The following is a 24,990-nucleotide window of genomic DNA, read 5'->3' on the forward strand; positions in this document are numbered from 1 at the left end:
AATAGTGATTGTCAAAGATAAAAGCATCAAAGTTATACCGCAATCAATCATATTTTGGGACAAGCATATTATACTAAGAATGACAGTTGTGCTCTGAAGATAGTGCTCAAAGAAAGAATGGAGACACAACATAAAAGTAAAAGATTGACCCTTCGCAGAGGGAAGCAGGGATTAACATGCGCTAGAGCTTTTCATTTCTAAAACATGAGTAAAATTATTTTGAGAGGTGTTTGTTGTTGTCAACGAATGGTAATGGGTACACCAACTACCTCGCCAACCGGACTTCCAAGAGCGGCTCCCATGAATTATTTTTATGTTTATGCGGCACTCCTTCCAACCTTTCTTTCACAAACCATGGCTAACCGAATCCTCGGGTGCCTGCCAACAATCTCATACCATGAAGGAGTGCCTTTTTATTTTTAGTTTTATTATGATGACACTCCCCCAACCTTTGCTTTCACAAGCCATGGCTAACCGAATCTTTCGGGTGCCGTCCAACAATCACATACCATGGAGGAGTGTCTATTTAGGTTAATTAATTCGGGACTGGGAATCCCATTGCCAGCTCTTTTTGCAAAATTATCGGATAAGCGGATGTGCCACTAGTCCATAATGAAAGTCCGTCAAGAGTAAATGACAAGGTTGAAAGTTAAACACCACATACTTCCTCATGAGCTATGAAACATTAACACAAATTGAGAAGCATTTTGAAGGTTTTAAAGGTAGCGCATGAGAATTTACTTGGAATGGTTTGAAATGCCATGCATAGGTATTTATGGTGGACACTTTGGAACAACTTGGTTTTCAGGTGTTTGGAGGCACGAGCAGCGTTCCCGCTCAGTACAAGTGAAGGCTAGCAATAGACTGGGGAGCGGCAAATCAAGAGAGCAGTAACTGTCATAATCATGCTTGCGGCAAAATAAATTAACGGAGGCATAAAAGTGATACAAGAACTCTGAAGCAATATAAATCATCAAGGCTTAATTGACTTTTGTTCAGTCATATGCATGCGTGAGCATGTGCCAAGTCGATATAAATGAATTATTCAGAGGAGGATACCACAATGGTATACCTACTTATGAATAAAACAATGCAAGCAAACATCCATGACATGCTACTCATATTAATAAATTGGAGCTAAACATGAGAGATCATGAACTACTAAACTTTCTCAAATGACATATACCTCACATGAACCAACTAAGGATGCTCACATGGATGAGTATATGTACTAAAATGAAAACAAATAGGGTTCATACCAGCCTCTCACCACAATTCAATTGTCGTAGATCATCATTATTGCCATTCACTTGTGTAGCTTGGATAATATGAAATGAAAACCACGCTCCAGCCACCGAAGACCATTGAACTCATGATGAACTTTACAAACCAAAGAAGAACAGCAAATATTTTTGGTGTTTTCGAATTTGAGAACAAGAACAAAAGGGAACAAGCAAACAAAGCAAAATCTTTTTGGGTTTTCTTGTAGAAAACTAGCGATATCAAATAAAGCGAAACAAATGCAAGAAACCAAAGTAAACAAATGGTGAAGAGAAACAACAGAAATATTTTTGGTCTTTTTGTGTTTTGGGAAAGAAACAAAACAAAAACAAGAAATAGCAAACTAGAAGACTCACATAAACACAAAGCAGCAGAAATTCGTCAAACTTGACAGCAGTACAGTACTCGATTTTTAAGAAATTCTTCCACTGCTCCAATCGAAAAGTGTTCAACTAATGAAAGTTAGATAACAACCTGGGGAACATGCACAAAAATTGGCTTCGCAAAATACTGTTCTGGCTATTTTTGGGAAAAAAATTCGGTAACAGTCCAGAATCTGTTTTCAGGCAGCACTTCCCCAAATATCATCTCCCTCTCATTAGAAAACCACTCAAAGCAACTAAACAAGTATGTACAAGTATCCAGCAACCATAATATGCAAAGAATGAGTGATGCCGGTATACCTCCCCCCAAGCTTAGGCTTTTGGCCCAAGTGGAGTTCAACCCCAGCGAGGGTCGCTGTTCCTCGCCGGTGGATAATGCATGGCGTAGTCATAGAAAGGTTCCTGTGCAGAAGAAAAGCGTGGAGGCTCCACATGCCCAAAATGTTGATGCGAGGAACTTGCTGAATCGGATGATGAGTCGAGGTGTTCCTCGGCCTCCTCCACATTGTCTCTTGCATGATGGCCTCCTCCCTCTATGTGTGCATGCAGTGCACCTTCTGTGACTGACCAATCCTCCCACCATCCTCTGAGAAACTCCTTCCATAACAAATCATCTCGAAGAGGCTTAAGAGCTCTCGCGGCAATCCCCTTATCTTCTCGCACGATCCCCATTGCGGTACTCTAATTGCTGTACAAAAATTATTGAATGGCAAGTTGATAGTTTTATTATAAATCTTATACTGAACCGTGGGGTTAGATTGCGACCAATTGAACTTAAAATCCTGCACAACAGACATAGTCAATTTTGCATATTGGCATGGTTCTCCATCAACAAAATCATTCAACCCTGCACGAGAAATTAGATTCTGAACATCTTCCAGTATTCCTGCGCTTCTCATGAAATCTGTGCACGGGTAGTAAGAGGGGTACACGTACTCCTTCTTCGCGGTTCACTCTCATGACTCGTTGCACCTCCAATTCTTGTTGGTTTAGTTGATATCTATTCCACTTTTTCTGAAATTTTTCAACAAACAATATAAAACTTGATTCGGTGACATATAATCAAGGGGAACTACTATAGGAACTTGCTAGAGTGCTAATCATGCATCAAAACTAGTTTATACAACTTAGAACAAGCATGCAAGCTCACTAAACATGTTACCTACAGCAGCAAAATATTCAATATATACTCAACCAAACAAAATTCTACTTGGATAGACGGAGGAGTCACATACCGGAGAGCAAATGTGCCAAATTTCAGACAGAAATCTGGGCTGAGCAAAGAGATCGAAAAATCCTGAGCTCTTGAGCAAAAACGCGAGTGAGAGAAAGCTGGTGTTGATTTTTTCGGGAGAGAGAAGAGTCTGGGAAGAAGAGATGCTGAAGTGGGGTAAAGGGGGGCCCACACGCCAGGGTGGCGCGCCCCCCTTCCAGGCCGCGCCGGCCTGTGGGGTGCCACCCTGGGGTGCCCCACAGGTCATCTCCAGGTGCTCCCAGGTGCATTTTCGAAAAATAGGACCAACGGTATAATTTTTGTGAATTTTTGAAAACTTTGAAAAATGCACATTTCTGGGCATTAAGTTTATTATTACTGGCCAGGAATTTTTTTGAAATCTCTAATTAACTAAGGAACTTTGCGAATCAAAAGTGCTACAGCAAGTAAAACAAGTGGAGGAAGAAAGAGATGTTGTTTACCTCCTCTATGCATATAAAAGGTATTTGTTAACAAGGTTGATCAAGTCTTGCCACCAAATAAATTTTACATAGCATATGAAGAAATAAACCTCAAATCAATCATGTTACCTTGAATTGTATTGATATGGATCCAATCATAAGATTTTGATATCCTTCTTTAGGCTCATATATAGGATAATCAATAGTTCCAATTTTGATAGTTCTCACATTAGAAATAGTATTGACTCCACATACTTTATCAATCCTCTTGGGGAAATAGACGGTATGCTCCTTATCATCAACATTGAAAGTAACCTTTCCTTTATTGCAATCAATAACAGCCCCTGCGGTGTTAAGAAAAGGTCTCCCAAGAATAATAGACATATTATCATCTTCAGGCATTTCCAACACAACAAAATCAGTTAATATCAAGCAGTTATTAGTAACTTGAACAGGAACATCCTCACATATACCAACAGGAATAGCAGTAGATGCCATTTGCAAAGATATATCAGTAGGTATCAACTTATCTAAATAAAGTCTCTTATCAAGAGAAAAAGGCATAACACTAACACCGGCTCCCAAGTCACATAGAGCAGTTTTAACATAATTATTCTTAATAGAACAAGGAATAGTAGGTATACCTGGGTCGCCCAGCTTCTTCGGCACTTTGCCATTGAAAGAGTAATTAGCAAGCATAGTGGAAATTTCCTCATTGGGGATTTTCCTTTTGTTAGTAACAATATCTTTCATATACTTTGAATAAGGAGGCAATTTAATAGCATCAGTCAAAGGGATTTGCAAGAATAAAGGTTTCATCCAATCGCAAAATTTATTATAATGTTCTTCTTCCTTTGATTTTAGTTTCTTAGCAGGAAAAGGCATTTGCTTTTGCACCCAAGGTTCTCTTTCATTACCATGTTTCTTAGCAATAAAATCTTCTTTAGTATACTTTTTATTTTTAGCATGCTTTTCAAGTTCATCTTCTACCTCTTCTTTATCAGAAGCATCATTCTTATCATTATCATGTTCATTACCACTTTCAGTTTCAGCATCAAAAATAGAAATACTATTAGGATCATTAACAGGTTTAGAGGATTCTACAACATTTTTATGTTTCTTCTTCTTTTTCTTCTTAGAAGGAGCACTAGGTTCAATTCGTTGAGAATCTTGTTCAATTCTTTTGGGATGCCCTTCAGGATATAAAGGATCCTGGGTAGAGACACCACCTCTAGTTGTTACTTCATAAGCATGTTTCTCTTTAGAATTATTATTTAGCAAGTCATTTTGCACTTTAGTGAGTTGATTGATAACCCACAAGTATAGGGGATCGCGATAGTCTTCGAGGGAAGTAAAACCCAAATTTATTGATTCGACACAAGGGGAGGTAAAGAATACTTATAAGCCTTAACAACTGAGTTGTCAATTCAGCTGCACCTGGAAAAGCACTAGCAACAGGGGTGATGTGAAAGTAGCAGTGATATGAGAGCAATAGTAACAGTAACACAGCAGCAGTAATAGCAATATGAGAGCAATGGCACCAGAAAATAGTTGATACTACTTCCAATGACATATAGAACAAGTATATGATGATGAGAGATGGACCGGGGTTCCCAGCGATCTACACTAGTGGTAACTCTCCAATAAGTGATAGGTGTTGGGTGAACAAATTACAGTTGGGCAATTGATAGGAATCAAAGCATTAAGATAGAACATCAAGATTATTAATTATGTAGGCATGTTTTCCGTATATAGTCGTACGTGCTCGCAATGAGAAACTTGCACAACATCTTTTGTCCTACCAGCCGGTGGCAGCCGGGCCTCAAGGGAAACTACTGGATATTAAGGTACTCCTTTTAATAGAGTACCGGAGCAAAGCATTAACACTCCGTGAAAACATGTGTCCCTCACATCACCGCCATCCCCTCCGGTTGTCCCGATTTCTGTCACTTCGGGGCCTTTGGTTCCGGACAGTGACATGTGCATACAACTTGTAGATACAATCTAAGCAATAAGTATAGAGCTTAAATCTAAGATCATGCCACTCGGGCCCTAGTGACAAGCATTAAGAATAACAAGATTGCAGCAACAATCACTTCACAAACTTTATAGATAGACTAATCACAATGTATCATCCATCGGATCCCAACAAACACAACACCGATTACATCAGATGAATCTCAATCATGTAAGGCAGCTCATGAGATCATTGTATTGAAGTACATGGAGGAGAGAATACCAACTAGCTACTGCTAGAACCCGTAGTCCATGGGGGAACTACTCACGGAGCATGATGGAGGCGGTGGCGTTTGATGGAGATGGCTTCCGGGGGCACTTCCCTGTTCCGGCAGGGTGCCGGAACAGAGTTCTGTCCCCCGAATTGGAGTTTCGCGATGGCGGCGGCGCCCCTGGAGTCTTTCTGGAGTTTCGTCAATTGGTACTGCGTTTTTAGGTCGAAAGGGATTTTATAGGCGAAGAGGCGGCGCAGGGGGGCACCTGGGGGCGCCACACCCTAGGCCGGCGCGGCCAGGGTCTAGCCCGCGCCGCCATGTGGTGTGGTGGCCCCCTGGCCCCTCTCCGACTCTTCTTCGGTGTTCTGGAGCCTTCCGGGAAAAATAGGAGGTTTGGCGTTGATTTCGTCCAATTCCGAGAATATTGCCCGAACAGCCTTTCTGGAACCAAAAACAGCAGAAAACAGGAGCTGGTACTGTGGCATCTTGTTAATAGGTTAGTTCCGGAAAACGCATAAAAACATCATAAAGTGCAAGCAAAACATGTAAGTATTGTCATAAAACAAGCATGGAACGACATAAATTATGGATACGTCGGGGACGTATCAGCATCCCCAAGCTTAGTTCCTGCTCGTCCCGAGCAGGTAAACGATAAAAAGAATAATTTCTGTAGTGACATGCTACTTACATAACCTTGATCATACTATTACAAAGCATATGAAATGAATGAAGTGACTCAAGGCAATGATCTATAGTTGCTAACAAGTAGATAACATATAGCAAAACTTTTCATAAAGAGTACTTTCAAGACAAGCATCAAAAGTCTTGCACAAGAGTTAACTCATAAAGCAATAAATTCAAAGTAAAGGCATCGAAGCAACACAAAGGAAGTTATAAGTTTCAGCGGTTGCTTTCAACTTTCAACATGCATATCTCATGGATATTGTCAACATAAAGTAATATGATGAATGCAAATATGCAAGTATGTAAGAATCAATGCACAGTTGACACAAGTGTTTGCTTCTAAGGTGGAAGGAAGTAGGTAGACTGACTCAACATAAAGTAAAAGAAAGACCCTTCGCAGAGGGAAGCATTGATTGCTATATTTGTGCTAGAGCTTTGGTTTTGAAAACATATAGAGAGCATAAAAAAGTAAAATTTTGAGAGGTGCTTGTTGTTGTCAACGAATGGTAGTGGGTACTCTAACCCCCTTGCCAGACAAACCTTCAAAGAGCGGCTCCCATTTTATTTTTATTTTTGGGTGGCACTCCTTCCAACCTTTCTTTCACAAACCATGGCTAACCGAATCCTCGGGTGCCTGCCAACAATCTCATACCATGAAGGAGTGCCTTTTTATTTTAGTTTTATTATGATGACACTCCTCCCATCCTTTGCTTACACAAGCCATGGCTAACCGAATCCTTCGGGTGCCATCCAACAATCACATACCATGGAGGAGTGTCTATTTTTGTTAATTAATTTGGGACTGGGAATCCCATTGCCAGCTCTTTTTGCAAAATTATTGGATAAGCGGATGAAGCCACTAGTCCATTGGTGAAAGTTGCCCAACAAGATTGAAAGATAAACACCACATACTTCCTCATGAGCTATAAAACATTGACACAAATTGAGAAGCATTTTGAATTGTTTAAAGGTAGCACTCAAGCAATTTACTTTGGAATGGCAGGAAATACCACATAGTAGGTAGGTATGGTGGACACAATTGGCATAGTGGTTGGCTCAAGGATTTTGGATGCATGAGAAGTATTCCCTTTCGATACAAGGCTTAGGCTAGCAAGGTTGTTTGAAGCAAACACAAGTATGAACCGGTACAGCAAAACTTACATAAGAACATATCGCAAGCATTATAATACTCCACACTGTCTTCCTTGTTGCTCAAACACTTTTACCAGAAAATATCTAGACCTTAAGAGAGATCAATTATGCAAACCAATTTTAACAAGCTTTACGGTAGTTCTCCACTAATAGGTTTAAACTACATGCAAAAACTTATGATCTACTTGAGAGCTCAAAACAATTGCCAAGTGTCAAATTATCCAAGACATATGAGGCATTTTCCTTTTCCAACCAAATAAAGATAAGTATTGTAGCTTCCAACTTTTATCATTGAACATTAAAAGTAAAACGAAGAACAAGTGTTCATATGAAAAAGCGGAGCGTGTCTCTCTCCCAAACAAGGATTGCTAGGATCCGAATTTATTCAAACACAAACAAAACGAAAATAAACACACAGACGCTCCAAATAAAGCACATATGACGTGACCGAATAAAAATATAGTTTCAGGGGAGGAAACCTGATAAGTTGATGAAGAAGGGGATGCCTTGGGCATCCCCAAGCTTAGATGCTTGATTCTTCTTGAAATATGCAGGGATGAACCACAGGGGCATCCCCAAGCTTTGACTTTTCACTCTTCTTGATCATATATCATCCTCCTCTCTTGACCCTTGAAAACTTCCTTCACACCAAACTTCTCATAAACTTCATTAGAGGGGTTAGTACTCAAAAAATTTGAATCCACCTTGGTCCTGTAGTGGCACATTGCAAGAACTCAATAAAACAATAGCTCTCTATGTCTAGAAAAGCTCGCTTAAAGTCCACAAGAGACAATGCAAAAAATAGAGACAGAATCTGCCAAAACAGAACAGCCAGTAAAGACGAATTTTAATAAAATACTTCCCTTGCTCAAATCAGAAAACTCAAAACTAATGAAAGTTGTGTACATATCTGAGGAATACGCACGTAAATTTGCATAATTTTGTGAGTTTCCTACAGAGAATTAGACCCAGATTCATGACAGATAGAAATCTGTTTCTGCGCAGAAATCCAAATCTAGTATCAACCTTCGATTAGAGGCTTCACTTGGCACAACAAAACACAAAACTAAGATAAGGAGAGGTTGCTACAGTAGTAAACAACTTCCAAGACACAAATATAAAATAAAGTACTGTAGCAAAATAACACATGGGTTATCTCCCAAGAAGTTGCTTTCTTTATAGCCATTAAGATGGGCTCAGCAGTTTTAATGATGCACTCGCAAGAAATAGTATTTGAAGCAAAAGAGTGCATCAAGAGGCAAATCCAAAACACATTTAAGCCTAACATGCTTCCTATGCAAAGGAATCTTGTAAATAAACAAGTTCATGAAAAGCAAAGTAACAAGCATAGGAAGATAGAACAAGTGTAACTTCAAAATTTTAAGCACATAGAGAGGTGTTTTAGTACCATGTAAATTTCTACAACCATATTTTCCTCTCTCATAATAATTTTCAGTAGCTTCATGAACAAACTCAACAATATAACTATCACATGCAGCATACTTTTCATGATCCACAAACATATAATTTTTATCAAGTTCAAGAATAGTGGAATTAAAACTTTCAAACTTACTTTTATTAATAATATAACAAGGTAGTTGATCAATCTCAAGAGATATGGGACTCATAGAATAAGTCAAGAACTCTCCAATCCCATTTTCATTAGTAGTACAATTAATATTATCAAGTAACATAGGACCATCATCTAGAGCTTTATCATAAACATTTGCCAAGCAAAATTCTTTAGTACCATGCATTTCGACATCAGGCACAAACAAAGCATTATCATAAGATTTATCAAAGTAGCATGGATTATCATAGATAACAATAGCATAATTATTCTCACAAGTATTACTAGTAGGTACTATTTCAAGAGAATCCACAGGAACATAACATTCAACCTCTTCCGGTAAGCATGGAGGACAATCAAATAGTGTAAGAGATGAAGAGTTACTCTCATTAGAAGGTTGGCATGGGTAGCTAATCCATTCTTCCTCCTTTTGTTCGTCGCTCTCCTCTTCTTTTTCATCCAATGAGCTTTCAGGTACATCAATTTCCTCCTCTTTTTCATCCAATGAGCTTTCAGGTTCATCAATTTCTTCTTCTGCCAGTTCCTGCAAATTGTGAGTGCATTCTTGTGCATTAATGTGTCTCTCTTTATAATCAAGGATATAAGGATTCCTACTGTAGCATTCTATGCAAGAATTAAGGATAGTAAAGACATAATCTTTAAGGTCCTTACAAATAGCACAAGTTTCATAATTCTCAACCATGAAGGATTCTATCTCGGAGGCTCCCATAAATAAGACAAATTGTTCTACCTCTTCGAACCCATAATGAATATAGCAATTCCGGTTATAGTTATTAATAAAAAATTCCTCACTAAAGCCACATTGAAATTTAAGATGTTTAGTATCCTGTTGAGAGCAACAGTTTATATCATGGCGTCTAAGCAAGATTCTAGCAATTGTATTTAATTTCTCTATCATAGCACTCATTATTTTACCAGTTCTTGATTCTCTATAATTATTATAACATTCTATAAGCTCCAAGTAGGTTGTAGGTTCTCCCATAACAGCAGTTTTTAATTTTTTGGTTTTTCAAATTTTTATGGATTTTTGGGTATATGAGACAAATAAAACAAGACAAAAATAAACTAAGCAGAAGTAAACTACGCAAACCAATACTAGACAGAAATAAACTAAGCAAAAATAAACTAGACAAAAGTAAACTAAGCAAAACAAAATAAAACAAAATAAAAATAGAGAGAGAGGTAGAGTGTACTCCCCAGGTGAACTTATGAGTAGAGCTATGCCTCCCCGGCAACGGCGCCAGAAAACAGTCTTGATAACCCACAAGTATAGGGGATCGCGATAGTCTTCGAGGGAAGTAAAACCCAAATTTATTGATTCGACACAAGGGGAGGTAAAGAATACTTATAAGCCTTAACAACTGAGTTGTCAATTCAGCTGCACCTGGAAAAGCACTAGCAACAGGGGTGATGTGAAAGTAGCAGTGATATGAGAGCAATAGTAACAGTAACACAGCAGCAGTAATAGCAATATGAGAGCAATGGCACCAGAAAATAGTTGATACTACTTCCAATGACATATAGAACAAGTATATGATGATGAGAGATGGACCGGGGTTCCCAGCGATCTACACTAGTGGTAACTCTCCAATAAGTGACAGGTGTTGGGTGAACAAATTACAGTTGGGCAATTGATAGGAATCAAAGCATTAAGATAGAACATCAAGATTATTAATTATGTAGGCATGTTTTCCGTATATAGTCGTACGTGCTCGCAATGAGAAACTTGCACAACATCTTTTGTCCTACCAGCCGGTGGCAGCCGGGCCTCAAGGGAAACTACTGGATATTAAGGTACTCCTTTTAATAGAGTACCAGAGCAAAGCATTAACACTACGTGAAAACATGTGTCCCTCACATCACCGCCATCCCCTCCGGTTGTCCCGATTTCTGTCACTTCGGGGCCTTTGGTTCCGGACAGTGACATGTGCATACAACTTGTAGATACAATCTAAGCAATAAGTATAGAGCTTAAATCTAAGATCATGCCACTCGGGCCCTAGTGACAAGCATTAAGAATAACAAGATTGCAGCAACAATAACTTCACAAACTTTATAGATAGACTAATCATAATGTATCATCCATCGGATCCCAACAAACACAACACCGATTACATCAGATGAATCTCAATCATGTAAGGCAGCTCATGAGATCATTGTATTGAAGTACATGGAGGAGAGAATACCAACTAGCTACTGCTAGAACCCGTAGTCCATGGGGGAACTACTCACGGAGCATGATGGAGGCAGTGGCGTTTGATGGAGATGGCTTCCGGGGGCACTTCCCTGTTCCGGCAGGGTGCCGGAACAGAGTTCTGTCCCCCGAATTGGAGTTTCACGATGGCAGCGGCGCCCCTGGAGTCTTTCTGGAGTTTCGTCAATTGGTACTGCGTTTTTAGGTCGAAAGGGATTTTATAGGTGAAGAGGCGGCGCAGGGGGCCACCTGGGGGCGCCACACCCTAGGCCGGCGCGGCCAGGGTCTGGCCCGCGCCGCCATGTGGTGTGGTGGCCTCCTGGCCCCTCTCCGACTCTTCTTCGGTGTTCTGGAGCCTTCCGGGAAAAATAGGAGGTTTGGCGTTGATTTCGTCCAATTCCGAGAATATTGCCCGAACAGCCTTTCTGGAACCAAAAACAGCAGAAAACAGGAACTGGCACTGTGGCATCTTGTTAATAGGTTAGTTCCGGAAAACGCATAAAAACATCATAAAGTGCAAGCAAAACATGTAAGTATTGTCATAAAACAAGCATGGAACGACAGAAATTATGGATACGTCGGGGACGTATCATTGATCAATTTGAGTTTGAATCATTTGAAAATGTTTAACAAGCATCTTAACATCATTGGAGGTTCTCTCCACAATATCATGCAAATTGCTAATAGCTTGAGAATTTTCCATTAGATGATTCTCTACTCTCATATTAAAATTTTCTTGCTTAACAATATAATTATCAAACTCATCTAAGCATTGCGCAGGAGGTTTTGAATACGGAATATCTTCCCTAGTAAAGCGTTAAAGGGAGTTTACCTCAATCATGGGTGAAGGGGGAATTATCTCACATATATCTTCTATGGGAGGTAGATTCTTCACATCTTCGGATTTAATACCTTTCTCTTGAGAGACTTCTTAGCTTCCCTCATATCTTCATCATTCAATTCAATTAAACCCCTCTTCTTCAATATTGGCGTTGGAGTTGGTTCAGGTGTATTCCAATCATCATGATTCCGGCTTATTCTAGCCAATAATTCTTCAACTTCGTCTGGAGTTCTTTTCCTGAAAACACAACCAGCACAACTATCCAAATATGCTCTAGATTCAATGGTTAGTCCACTATAAAATATATCAAGTAGATCATTCTTTTCTAAATCATGTCCAGGTCGAGCTCTGATAAGAGAAAAAAATCTTGCCCACGCCTCAGGCAATTTCTCTTCATCTCCCTGGTCAAACCTATAAATTTTCTGTAGAGCAATATGTTGAGCACTAGCAGGAAAGTATTTTCGAAAGAAAACATCACGCAAATCAGTTGGACTTTTAATAGAACCAGGAGGCAAATTATTATACCAAGTTTTAGCATCATCCTTTAATGAGAAAGGAAATTTTTTAATGACAAAGTAAGTACGCATCTTGTCATCATCAGAAAACAAGCTACTCATAGAAGAAAGTTCAATCATGTGCTCTACAACACTTTCTTTTTCAGTACCACAGAAGGGTGCTTTCTCTATAATAGCTATATGAGATAGATCAAGAGAAAAATCATAATCTTTATCCTTAATGCATATAGGTGATGTGGCAAATTCAGGATCAGGAGATAGCTTATGTCTAACAGTATATTGTGCGAGAAACTTTTTAATTTTTCTTGCATCAGCAGTAGCATTGCATCTATTAATAAAATCATCATTAAGCTCCACAAAATCTTCATCAGGATCATCGCTAGAATAATCAAGTTCAGGTGAATTAACAAGTGTAGTAACATTTTCATTAGGAGTTTCAGCATTTTCAATTTGTCTAGACCTAGCAATTGTAGCATCTAGAAAGGATCCCAATGAACCACTATCATCAAGCACAACAGAAACATTATCAATATTATGAGAGTTTTCAGATTCAGCAGAAGTACCACCAAGCGAAGCTTGTGGCGGTGAAACAAGTTGACTTATCACAGATGGTGAATCAAGAGTAGCAGAGGTACTCAGAGTTGTACCTTTTCTTGTAGTGGATGGTAATATGGCGACTTTAGAATCGCGAGGTCTACCCATGATGGAGAATTTGCAGCGAACAATATCAATCCAAGTGAACTTCCAAATAAAGCTATGCTCCCCGGCAACGGCGCTAGAAAACAGTCTTGATGACCCACAAGTATAGGGGATCGCAGCAGTCTTCGCGGGTAGTATAACCCAATTTATTGATTCGACACAAGGGGAGACAAAGAACACTTGGAAGCCTTAACAGCGGAGTTGTCAATTCAGCTGCACCTGGAAACAGACTTGCTTGCAAGAGTTTATCAGTAACGAGTTTTATAGCGAAGCGATGAGTGAAATAATGACAGAGTAACGAGACAGCGATAGTGATTATAGTAAACAGCAGGATTAAAATATTGTAGGCACGGGGACGGATGACGGGCGTTGCATGGATGAGAGAAACTCATGTAACAATCATAGCAGGGCATTTGCAGATAATAATAAAACGGTGTCCAAGTACAAAGCAATCAATAGGCATGTGTTCCAGTTATAGTCGTACGTGCTCGCAGTGAGAAACTTGCACAACATCTTTTGTCCTACCAGCCGGTGGCAGCCGGGCCTCAAGGGAATCTACTGGATATTAAGGTACTCCTTTTAATAGAGTACCGGAGCAAAGCATTAACACTCCGTGAACACATGTGATCCTCACATCACTACCATCCCCTCCGGTTGTCCCGATTCTTGTCACTTCGGGGCCATTGGTTCCAGACAGCAACATGTGTATACAACTTGCAGGTAAGACCATAAATAATGAATATCATGATGAAATAATAACATGTTCAGATCTGAGATCATGGCACTCGGGCCCTAGTGACAAGCATTAAGCATAGCAAGATGCAACAATATCGTCAAAGTACCAATTACGGACACTAGGCACTATGCCCTAACAATCTTATGCTATTACATGACCAATCTCATCCAATCCCTACCATCCCCTTCGGCCTACAGCGGGGGAATTACTCACACATGGATGGGGGAAACATGGCTGGTTGATTGAGAGGCGTCGGTGGTGATGATGGCGATGATCTCCTCCAATTCCCCGTCCCGGCGGAGTGCCAGAACGGAGACTTCTGGCTCCCGCGACGGAGTTTCGCGATGTGGCGGCGTTCTGGAGGCTTTCTGGCGACTTCGACTTCTCCTCGTGCGTTTTTAGGTCGAATGCAATAAATAGTCCGAAGGAGGGCGTCGGGGGCTGACCGAGGCCGCCACACCATAGGGCCACGCGGGCCCCTCCTGGGCCGCGCCGGCCTATGGTGTGGGGCCCTCGGGCCCCCACCTGGCTTGCCCTTCTGGCTCCGCCAATATTCTGGGAAAATAGGGCCTTCTGCATAAATTCCGAGGATTTTCCTGAAAGTTGGATTTCTGCACAAAAACGAGACACCAGAACAGTTATGCTGAAAACAGCGTTAGTCCGTGTTAGTTGCATCCAAAATACACAAATTAGAGGCAAAACAATAGCAAAAGTGTTCGGGTAAGTAGATACGTTTTGGACGTATCACATACCTTTCATGATCCATAGACACATAATTTTTATCAAGCTCAAAAATAGTGGGATTAAAACTTTCGAACACACTTTTATCAATAATATAACAAGATGATTGATCAATCTCAAGAGATATGGGACTCATAGATAAATTCAAGAACTCTCCAATCCCATTTTCATTAGTAGTACAATTAATAGTATCAAGTAACATAGGACCATCATCTAGAGCTTTATCATAAACATTTGCTAAACAAAACTCTTTAGTACCATGCATTTCGACATCAGGCACAAACAAAGCATTATCATAAGATTTATCAAAGTAACATGGATTATCATAGATAACAGTAGCATAATTATTCTCACAAGTATTACTCATAGGTACTATTTCAAGAGAATCCACAGGAACATAACATTCAACCTCTTTCGGTAAGCATGGAGGACAATCAAATAGTGTAAGAGATAAAGAGTTACTCTCATTAGAAGGTTGGCATGGGTAGCTAATCCATTCTTCCTCCTTTTGTTCATCACTCTCCTCTTATTTTTCATCCAATGAGCTTTCAGGTTCATCAATTTCCTCCTCTTTTTCATCCAATGAGCTTTCAGGTTCATAAATTTCTTCTTCCACAGGTTCCTGCAAATTGTGAGTGTATTCTTGTGCATTAATGAGTCTCTCTTTATAATCAATGATATAAGGATTATCAGTGTAACTTTCATTGCAAAAATTAAGGATAGAAGAGACATAATCTTTAAGGTCCTTACAAACAACACAAGTTTCATAATTTTTAGCCATGAAGGATTCTATCTCAGAGGCTCCCATAAATATGACAAATTGTTCTACCTCTTCAAACCCAAAATGAATATAGCTATTCCGATTATAGTTCTTAATTAAAAATTCCTCACTAAAGCCACATTGAAATTTAAGATGTTTAGTGTCCTGTTGAGAGCAACAGTTTATATCATGGCGTTTAAGCAAGATTTGAGCAATTGTATTCAATTTTTCTATCACAGCACTCATTACTTTACCAGTTCTTGATTCTCTATAATTATTATAATATTCTATAAGCTCCAAGTAGGTTGTGGGTTCTCCCATAACAGCAGTTTTTAATTTTTAGGTTTTTCAAATTTTTATGGATTTTTGGGTATATGAGAAAAGTAAAACAAGACAAAAAGAAACTAAGCAAAGTAATACTAGACAGAAATAAACTAAGCACAAATAAACTAGACAAAAGTAAACTAAGCAAAACAAAATAAAAGAAAATAAAAACAGAGAGAGAGGTAGAGTGTACTCCCTAGGTGAACTTATGAGTAGAGCTATGCCTCCCCGGCAACGGCGCCAGAAAACAGTCTTGATAACCCACAAGTATAGGGGATCACGGCAGTCTTCGAGGGAAGTAAAACCCAAATTTATTGATTCGACACAAGGGGAGGTAAAGAATACTTATAAGCCTTAACAACTGAGTTATCAATTCAGCTGCACCTGGAAAAGCACTAGTAACAGGGGTGATGTGAAAGTAGCAGTGATATGAGAGCAATAGTAACAGTAACACAGCAGCAATAATAGTAACACAGAGGCGATGGCACCGGAAAATAGTTGATACTACTTCCAATGACATATAGAACGAGTATATAATGATGAGAGATGGACCGGGGTTCCCAGCGATCTACACTAGTGGTAACTCTCCAATAAGTGACAAGTGTTGGGTGAACAAATTACAGTTGGGCAATTGATAGGATTCAAAGCATTAAGTCAGAACATCCAGATTATTAATTATGTAGGCATGTTTTCCATATATAGTCGTACGTGCTCGCAATGAGAAACTTGCACAACATCTTTTGTCCTACCAGCCGGTTCAGCCGGGCCTCAAGGGAATCTACTGGATATTAAGGTACTCCTTTTAATAGAGCACCGGAGCAAAGCATTAACACTTGGTGAAAACATGTGATCCTCACATCACCGCCATCCCCTCCGGTTGTCCCGATTCTTGTCACTTCGGGGCCATTGGTTCCGGACAGCGACATGTGCATACAACTTGTAGATACAATCTAAGCAATAAGTATAGAGCTTAAATCTAAGATCATGCCACTCGGGCCCTAGTGACAAGCATTAAGCATAACAAGATTGCAGCAACAATAACTTCACAAACTTTATAGATAGACTAATCATAATGTATCATCCATCGGATCCCAACACAACACCGATTACATCAGATGGATCTCAATCATGTAAGGCAGCTCATGAGATCATTGTATTGAATTACATGGGATAGAGAGTACCAACTAGCTACTGCTAGAACCCGTAGTCCATGGGGGAACTACTCACGGAGCATGATGGAGGCGGTGGCGTTGATGGAGATGGCTTCCGGGGGCACTTCCCCGTCCCGACAGGGTGCCGGAACAGAGACTTCTGTCCCCCGAATTGGAGTTTCGCGATGGCGGCGGCGCCCCTGGAGTCTTTCTGGAGTTTCGTCAATTGGTATCGAGTTTTTAGGTCGAAAGGACTTATATAGGCGAAGGGGCGACGCAGGAGGGGCAACATGGTGCCCTCCCCATAGGCCGGCGCTCCGACTGTGCATAACCGAACTGAAACCGAAAACCGAACCGAAAAAAACCTAACCGAAACCAAATTTCAGTTTTTATGATTTTATGGTTAGGTTTCAGTTAGTAAAATACCAAACCGAAAGAATTTCAGTTAATTCAGTTTTTAACCGAAAAACCGTGGTTAAACCGAAAGAAACCGAACGGATAGAGCAACTTAAAATCTCGCCCAGCCCAGCTTCAAACGTACCATTAATATAGCTCCTAAACTGAAAAGTCTACACGTAAGGTGGTTTGGTGGTCTGGTCCATTTATTTGTCTGTCTGGTAAGTGGTAACCACAGGTTGCTAGTTTGATACTTCACATGGTCGCATATGTTAGATGGCCTATTTTTATTTATTTTTACTTTCTCTCTTTGGTAAAACCTTTATACGGACATACAAAATACATCCATATTTTAGTTTGTTTGAATTTTCTTTCTTTTTTGTTTCGCTCTCTTGCAAAATCTTTAGTACGATCATAAAAAATACAGATAATGAAATATATGGCCATAAAAGTTACTTTTCAATCCAAAATTCGCGTCAATTTTGGTTAGTTTGGTTATTACCAAAACCGAACCGAAGTTTAATGGTTATTACCGAAACCGAATCGTATTTTTATACGTAACCGTATTAACCGAAATATTGAAACCGTATTTACCGTATAACCAAATAAACCGAACCGAATTAACCATAAACCGAAGTTGCTGGCCCGCGCGGCCCTATGGTGTGGGGGCCCCAGGCCTCCCCTCTGACTCCCCTTCGGTGTCCTGGTCCGTCTCGGTGAATTATGATGTTTGGTCTTCGTTTCGTCGAATTCCGAGAATATTGCCCGAACAGCCTTTCTGGAACCAAAAACAGCAGAAAACAGGAACTGGCACTGTGGCATCTTGTTAATAGGTTAGTTCCGGAAAACGCATAAAAACATTATAAAGTGCGAGCAAAACATGTAAGTATTGTCATAAAACAAGCATGGAACATCAGAAATTATGGATACGTTGGAGACGTATCAAGGGCCTCCTGCAAATATAACAAATCTTTTTGAAAACTGGATAGAGTAGCCAAGAAACATCAGGAACACATTAGAGTTGGTGTGTGTATTTTATTATGAGCTATATGAAATGTGAGGAATAACTTTATCTTCAACAAATCAAAGTTTCAATCTTTTCTGCAGGTTATCCAGTTAACCATTCACGTGATATACATGGTCTTTTCTCCAGCCAACAGAGGAATGACATGATATAGATATTGGGTGCAATCGGTTGACAACGATATCATGCAAGTTTTATAGGCAGTGTGGCTAGCATACTGATCAGCGCTTCATATGTTGAGGTGTAGGAAGTACATATTATTAGTTCTTTTCAGATGGCTTATTCGTTGAGACTTTTTGTGACCCATGGTTTGAAATAAGTTGTAATAATATTCTTATAATAATGTAGTAAGGGTACATGCATTAATTGGTGTCGATGTTGGACTTCCCTTTCCGAGAAAAATAAACCCTCGCTAGTTTTTTTGTTGAGGGAAACAGTAACCCACTAACTAAAATTTTCTCTAACCGCAAGGTCATCACAAATGCCACCTGGAATCTTTGCAGCACCGCAGCTACTATTTTCCACCTAACCATTAGGAAAACGCTGGCGATCACCGGGAAATGGCCGCGTCTCGTGTCCTCCTCCTCCCGCGTGTGACCCGTGTCCTAAGTTGGTCCGCCTCTATGTCTTCCCCACCGGGTCGTTCCTTCTCTCCACGACGAAGCTCCCCAAGGAAGCCATGGTGTTCCTTTCCTCCACCCAACCGATAATCCTCCCTCACCGACGCGTATCAGATTCCGGCGTCGGTGGTGACCCCCCCCCCCCCCGGAATTCCCTCCTCCACCGCACCTTGTTACACATCTCCGCCCCCAGCAGCTCACGCCGCCGCGGCCCCTGCAGCTCGCGGGCCGCCACATCCCTTGTAGCCGCGCGCCCCTAGATTCGCTTCCTTGCACACCAATGGAGTCCCACCGCCGCGCCATGGAACTCCAACCGCCCTGCTCATGTGTCGGCATGCCATGTAGCAGATCGTGGCGGCGCTAGGGGCTGATGACCAAGGGTAGGACACATGTATGGGGGAGGAGAAGGGGCACCGGGGCGCCATCCTCCAGGTCGCAATCCAGGGTTCGACTGCAGAGCTCACCGGAGGGGTGTCAGGGCGCTATCGTGCAGGTGGCCATCCAAGGTTTATCTTTCGTCATTGATTGGGACCGGCGTTGATGCAAATAGAGGATTTTTAGGCTATATTAGTGTTTTATCAATGCTGCTAATTTGTATGTGATTTGCTAATCCTTCCTCGAATGCTACAAAGTTGTGACAATAGCATAATTTCGGAAATTCAATTCGTCTCTTGGGTGCAGATACTCCCTCCACCCAAAAAACATATTTCTAATTGTTAAAAAATTTAACAAAAAATTTCTCACGTACATCTCGACAATCTATGTGCGTTCGTGCAGTTTCATGAAAAACCGATATTTTTTGTGATCGATCTAAAAAAGACAAAATAAGTCTCACAAAAAGCGTGATTTTCAACACTAAATTTTGTCTTTTTGACACAGCTCAAACTACAAGTTGATTTTTCATGGAAAGACTTTGGTCGCCCTTAGCATGTGAAGATGTACACATGAATTTTTCGTTTGAATTTTTTTGACATTTCAAAATGTATCAAAGTTTCGCAGTTCAAACTAAAGGGAGCATATGCACCCAGGAGCCAAAACATCATTCCCGCATAATTTAATTTTCTTTGCTACAAACTATGCGCATTTTTGCTACTACAACATAAAATTATTGCTACGAGGTTAGTAGCGAGAGTCTCCAGCGAAATCAGGTTTGCTACAATTGTTCTATGTTTTTGCTAGTAAAACTTAGTTACTGTTTTTCTACGATAGAAAAAAAAACTCTCCAGCGACGTCTCCGACGAGATCAACTTTTGCTACAATAGTATAATCATTTTGCTACGATGTCTCCGATGAAGTTTCCGGTGAGTCTCCGGCGAGGAATGTGTGTTTTTTTGCTACAATCAGGTTGGTTTTGCTACATTGGTGTTTTTATGGAAGCAAAAGTGGGATTTTAGAGTTAAATAGATTTTGCTACAAATGAACCATTTTTTTTCTTTTTTCGATATGGGAGCATCGCTCCGGCCTCTGGATCAATAGATGCACACAGCCATGTATTTTATTAAAAACAGAGTTCAAATGAGTATACTTATTATAATCACATGGAAGCTAAGGTTGTGATAGTAAACAGCCAAACAAAGATGAACAACAAACAAAATCTATCCATCTTCAAACTTCAATCCTTCTAATGTGCCGCCATCCAGTAGCCTGGAAATAGCAATCCCGTGCGACCGTCAAGATTCGGTTGCATCCAATAGCCATAGTATCCCGCTGGTCCTCCGGGAGAAGGTACGTCCAAAGCTGGATCCAATGCGCTGCACGAATAATAACCTACAAATAGATGGTTCCCTTCTATTTATTAAACACAATGTCATTTCTACTTGTCCATATAGACCAACAAATCGCTGAAATTCCAATACGAACATGCTCTTTACCATACTTATTCACTCCATTCAACCAATTACCGAACATATTAGTGATATTAGAAGGGGGGGAATGTTATAAGCAAAATATACCATTCTCCAGGCTAATTTTGCAAATGGACAAGAAAGAAACAAGTGATCAATGGTCTCATTATTATCACAAAAACAACACTTTTGACAACCTGTCCACTTTCTCTTAGTTAGGTTATCCTTAGTAAGCAACACTTTATTACTAAGAAACCACATAAAGATCTTTATCTTAAGGGGTACTTTAATCTTCCAAAGGTATTTTCTCAGAAATCTAGTATGGCCATTCATAAGATCAAGATACATAGATTTAACTGAAAATAAACCCGACCCTGTTAGCTTCCATACAAACTGGTCATTATCATTGTTCAGGTGTACCGACATTAGGCGTTCACATAAGTGTAACCACAAATTCCACTTATGTTCATCAAGGTACCTCCTAAAACCAATATTAATAGGAGATTGACTCAACACCGTAGATACCAACACATTTTTTCGTTGGACAATATTATATAAAGACGGATATTGTTGAGCTAAAGACACCTCGCCCAACCAGACATCCTCCCAAAACCGAACTGTCATCCCATTCCCAATTTTAAATTTACCCCTCTTAAAGAAATCATCTTTTACTCCCATTAATCCCTTTCAAAATCCAAAAGGGAGAATCAGTAGGTTTCACCTCCACTTGAGCCAGCGTCTTATTTTTAATATATTTGTTATGCAATAATTTTTGCCAAACTCTTTTAGATAATAATTTGAAAAGCCATTTACTTAACAAACATTTATTTTTCAACTCAAAAACTTCAATACCTAGACCCCCTTGATTCTTTGGTCTACAAATAATATTTCAGCGAGATAATCTATATTTCTTTTGTGTTCGTCAGATTGCCAAAAAAATCGATATCGATAGAAATCAAGTCTCTTCCTCACACCTTTAGGAATCTCCAAAAAAGATAGCATAAACATGTGAAGGCTAGTAAGAACGGAGTTAATAAGAGTAAGATGATCACCGTAATATAACATTTTACTCCGCCAACAGCCTAATTTTGCAGCAAACTGATTTTCCACCGGATTCCATTCATAGTTACGGAGCATTCTATGGAGGATCGGAATACCGAGATACCTAAGTGGCAAAGATCCGGATGCACACCCAAAAATATCTTTATATTGGTGTTCCATTTTCGATGCTTTGCCGAAACAGAATAATTCACTCTTATGAAAATTTATTTTCAACCCTGATAGCTGTTCAAAAATACACAGAATGAACTCCATATTAACCGCTTTTGCTAAGTCATGCTACATAAAAATAATAGTATCATCGGCGTACTGCAGCACCGACACACCCTCCTCAACCAAATGTGGAATAAAACTCCCCACATGACCAGCCTCTTTAGCCCGCCCAATCAAAATAGCTAACATATCAGCTACAATGTTGAATAAAATAGGGGATAACGGATTCCCTTGCCTCAGCCCCTTTTTAGTCTGAAAATTGTGACCGATATCATTTTTTACTACTTTGATACATTATGAAAGCAAAAGCAAGATTGATGTTACTGCGACATGTGTCACGGTTTTGGACGATCGAATCTGGCTTATCCAACAGTTATCCACCCGGGGATGGGAGATTTGATCCCCTGGGAATTTAGCGATCCAACAAAACACTAAACTCGTCTAGAGTTGTTGTTAATTTTATCAGACTACCTAAGTACCTAGACAACATGATTACTCGACGATAATTCAGAAAAAAATGTGAGTAATATACACCTTCGATGAATGTATTATACTCTCAAGACATGGCAGTTACCCAGATCGTTTGACGACAGAGTCAATCGAGGTACGCGTTTTGAAGAAAATATTACATATATGGCCGAGTTACCAATTTAAGTTGACCCCATATCTAGATTAGGCTCGACTAGAACGATCGCTGATCAGGTCCTCGTGGTTTGGTATTCATAGTCATGTACTTTACCGTACACGCATTACAATAGGATAACGTGACCATGGTCCTTCTATGTTTGCAATCCTATGTCAAACACCATCGTGGCTTAGTCTCTTAGTAGTCGAACTGCTGCCATGTGGGATACGTCTGGCCGAATGTCCACCCCGCTGGGATGACGTTCTGGAAGACGATGTGTGGAGCTGATACTGAATGAGAGCGCCTGCCCCGCAAGCCCCGACATGCCCTGCCAGATGACGCCCCAGTTCCTGGACATCTGTGTCCATCCGGTGTTGGTACCCTTCACCGATATGCTCTTGATGGACCCGCTCCCAGCCACGTTAGTCACTAGCACCAACTCGAAGTAGTTGAACCCTAATATGGTGAATCGTAACCCTCCCGTCCTCCAACATTTGACTCTGTAAATCCACAGAGATCGTTAACCACCATGTCATGTCCTATCATCGCCATGCAAAAGTGAAATGGAGCTTACTGTTGGTAGACGATGGGGATGATGCCAGCCTCGTAGATGCCGATGTTGAGCCACGCCGGCTGGGACATGTCGAAGTGGGGGCGAGGAGGGTTCACCACCCACCATTGTCGTTGGAGAGGTTGTAGTTGGGCGGACATAAATTGGTGGCGGTGACAGTGATAGCCTTGCCGGTCTTGCACATAGGGGACTTGCTCTGGTCGCAGATGATGAGGTAGCACTGCCCGCACGAGGCTCCATCGTTGAGCAACACCGTGCTCAGCGCCGCGTTGGCAAGGCCGTACCCCTGGTCGTACAGGTTTGTGTACCCACAAGCGCCACCTGCACTATCATCATCAGGACAAGCATAAGCAAGCTAACCTTGATCGATGCTCATCTAGCTGACTTGTTACTACGTACCCATTGTGCCGGAGCCGTCGCTGCCGCCGTAGAAGGTGGCGGTGCCCTGGAGCCAGGCCGACCTGACTACCGGCGCCGCCAAGCACACCACCAACAGCTGTAGGATCAAGCGCTTCCCACCTGACATGCATCTAGCTTCTTCCGATCCAACCCTGAACCGTACGAGAAATCAACAGTCACAGAGAGATGATTGATCCTCGTATAGGTGGATTTGGAGGCGAGGAATGGTCACGACAATGGTGGTGGTTAAATAGCTCTAGGAAGAGAATGTAGAATCGAGGCCGGACGTACGGGTATGTGTTAACGGGATTCCGATGGTTCGAGAGGAATAATCATGCTGCCGTTCCAACGAAGGATCGAATGCATGCACATGGCTGTAACGTCCATAGCTTTGACTTGCGCCTTCTAATCATTTGTTATGCACTTCCATGTCGTGTCTCAAGTCTCAACTCCCTCTCAAATGATAGCGTTCACCAAAAAAGCAATTTGAAGTTCTTCCGCGGTCTAAGTACGCGGCTATCCAAACCACTAATTTGACATTCTTCCTTTTATATATTCAACCGTTCAATTATATTGATACCTACACTCTGGACCGTTCAGTTTGTAAAATTGGGTAGTAAGATGACTTAATGGCAATGTTTCAATGTTTACAAGAGAGAGAGTTATATTTATTCCATTTAAATTTTGGTACAACTATTTTTGTGCCAAAAAAGGAAAATACAATTCAAATACAACAATATCGACCTATATGCTTACTTAATGTCAGTTTTAAGGTATTCGCAAAAATGGGGACAAATCGAGTAACCCGTCACTGCTGAGAGCGTAGTTCAACGCAAACAAATTACTTTTATGCCGGGTAGACATATTTTAGAGGGTGTGATGATACTACACGAGACCATTCATGAACTTCATAGGAAGAAAATTGGATAGGATTTTGTTTAAAATCAATTTCAAAAAATCCTAAGATAAAGTAAATTGGTCCTTTTTGCAAAAGTGTTGCATATGAAAGGATACGATCGCATGTGGTGTGAATGGATTCATAGGTTTATAGAAAAAGGGAGCGTGGGGATTAAAGTGCATAATGACATCGCTCAATAATTTCAAACTCAAAAAGGTCTTCGTCAGGGTACCTTCTAACCAATATCCTCTTCAACATAGTAGTGGATATTTTAGCAATTTTAATTGCCACGGCTAAGGAGCATGTCCATGTAAGTGGTCTAATGCCACACCTAATGGATGGTGGGTGTCAATCTTGCACTATGAGGACGATTCTATTCTTTTT

The 24,990-nt window shown here is 40.5% G+C and overlaps 1 pseudogene; it reads right to left on the bottom strand.

Annotated features, from left to right (window-relative positions):
• Positions 1-22,717: 22,717 nt before the first annotated feature.
• LOC127349171 (expansin-A19-like) lies at positions 22,718-23,908 on the bottom strand (annotated as a pseudogene).
• Positions 23,909-24,990: the final 1,082 nt, after the last annotated feature.

Source organism: Lolium perenne, chromosome 4 (genome assembly GCF_019359855.2).
Source record: "Lolium perenne isolate Kyuss_39 chromosome 4, Kyuss_2.0, whole genome shotgun sequence".
NCBI classification, from domain to species: Eukaryota; Viridiplantae; Streptophyta; class Magnoliopsida; order Poales; family Poaceae; genus Lolium; species Lolium perenne.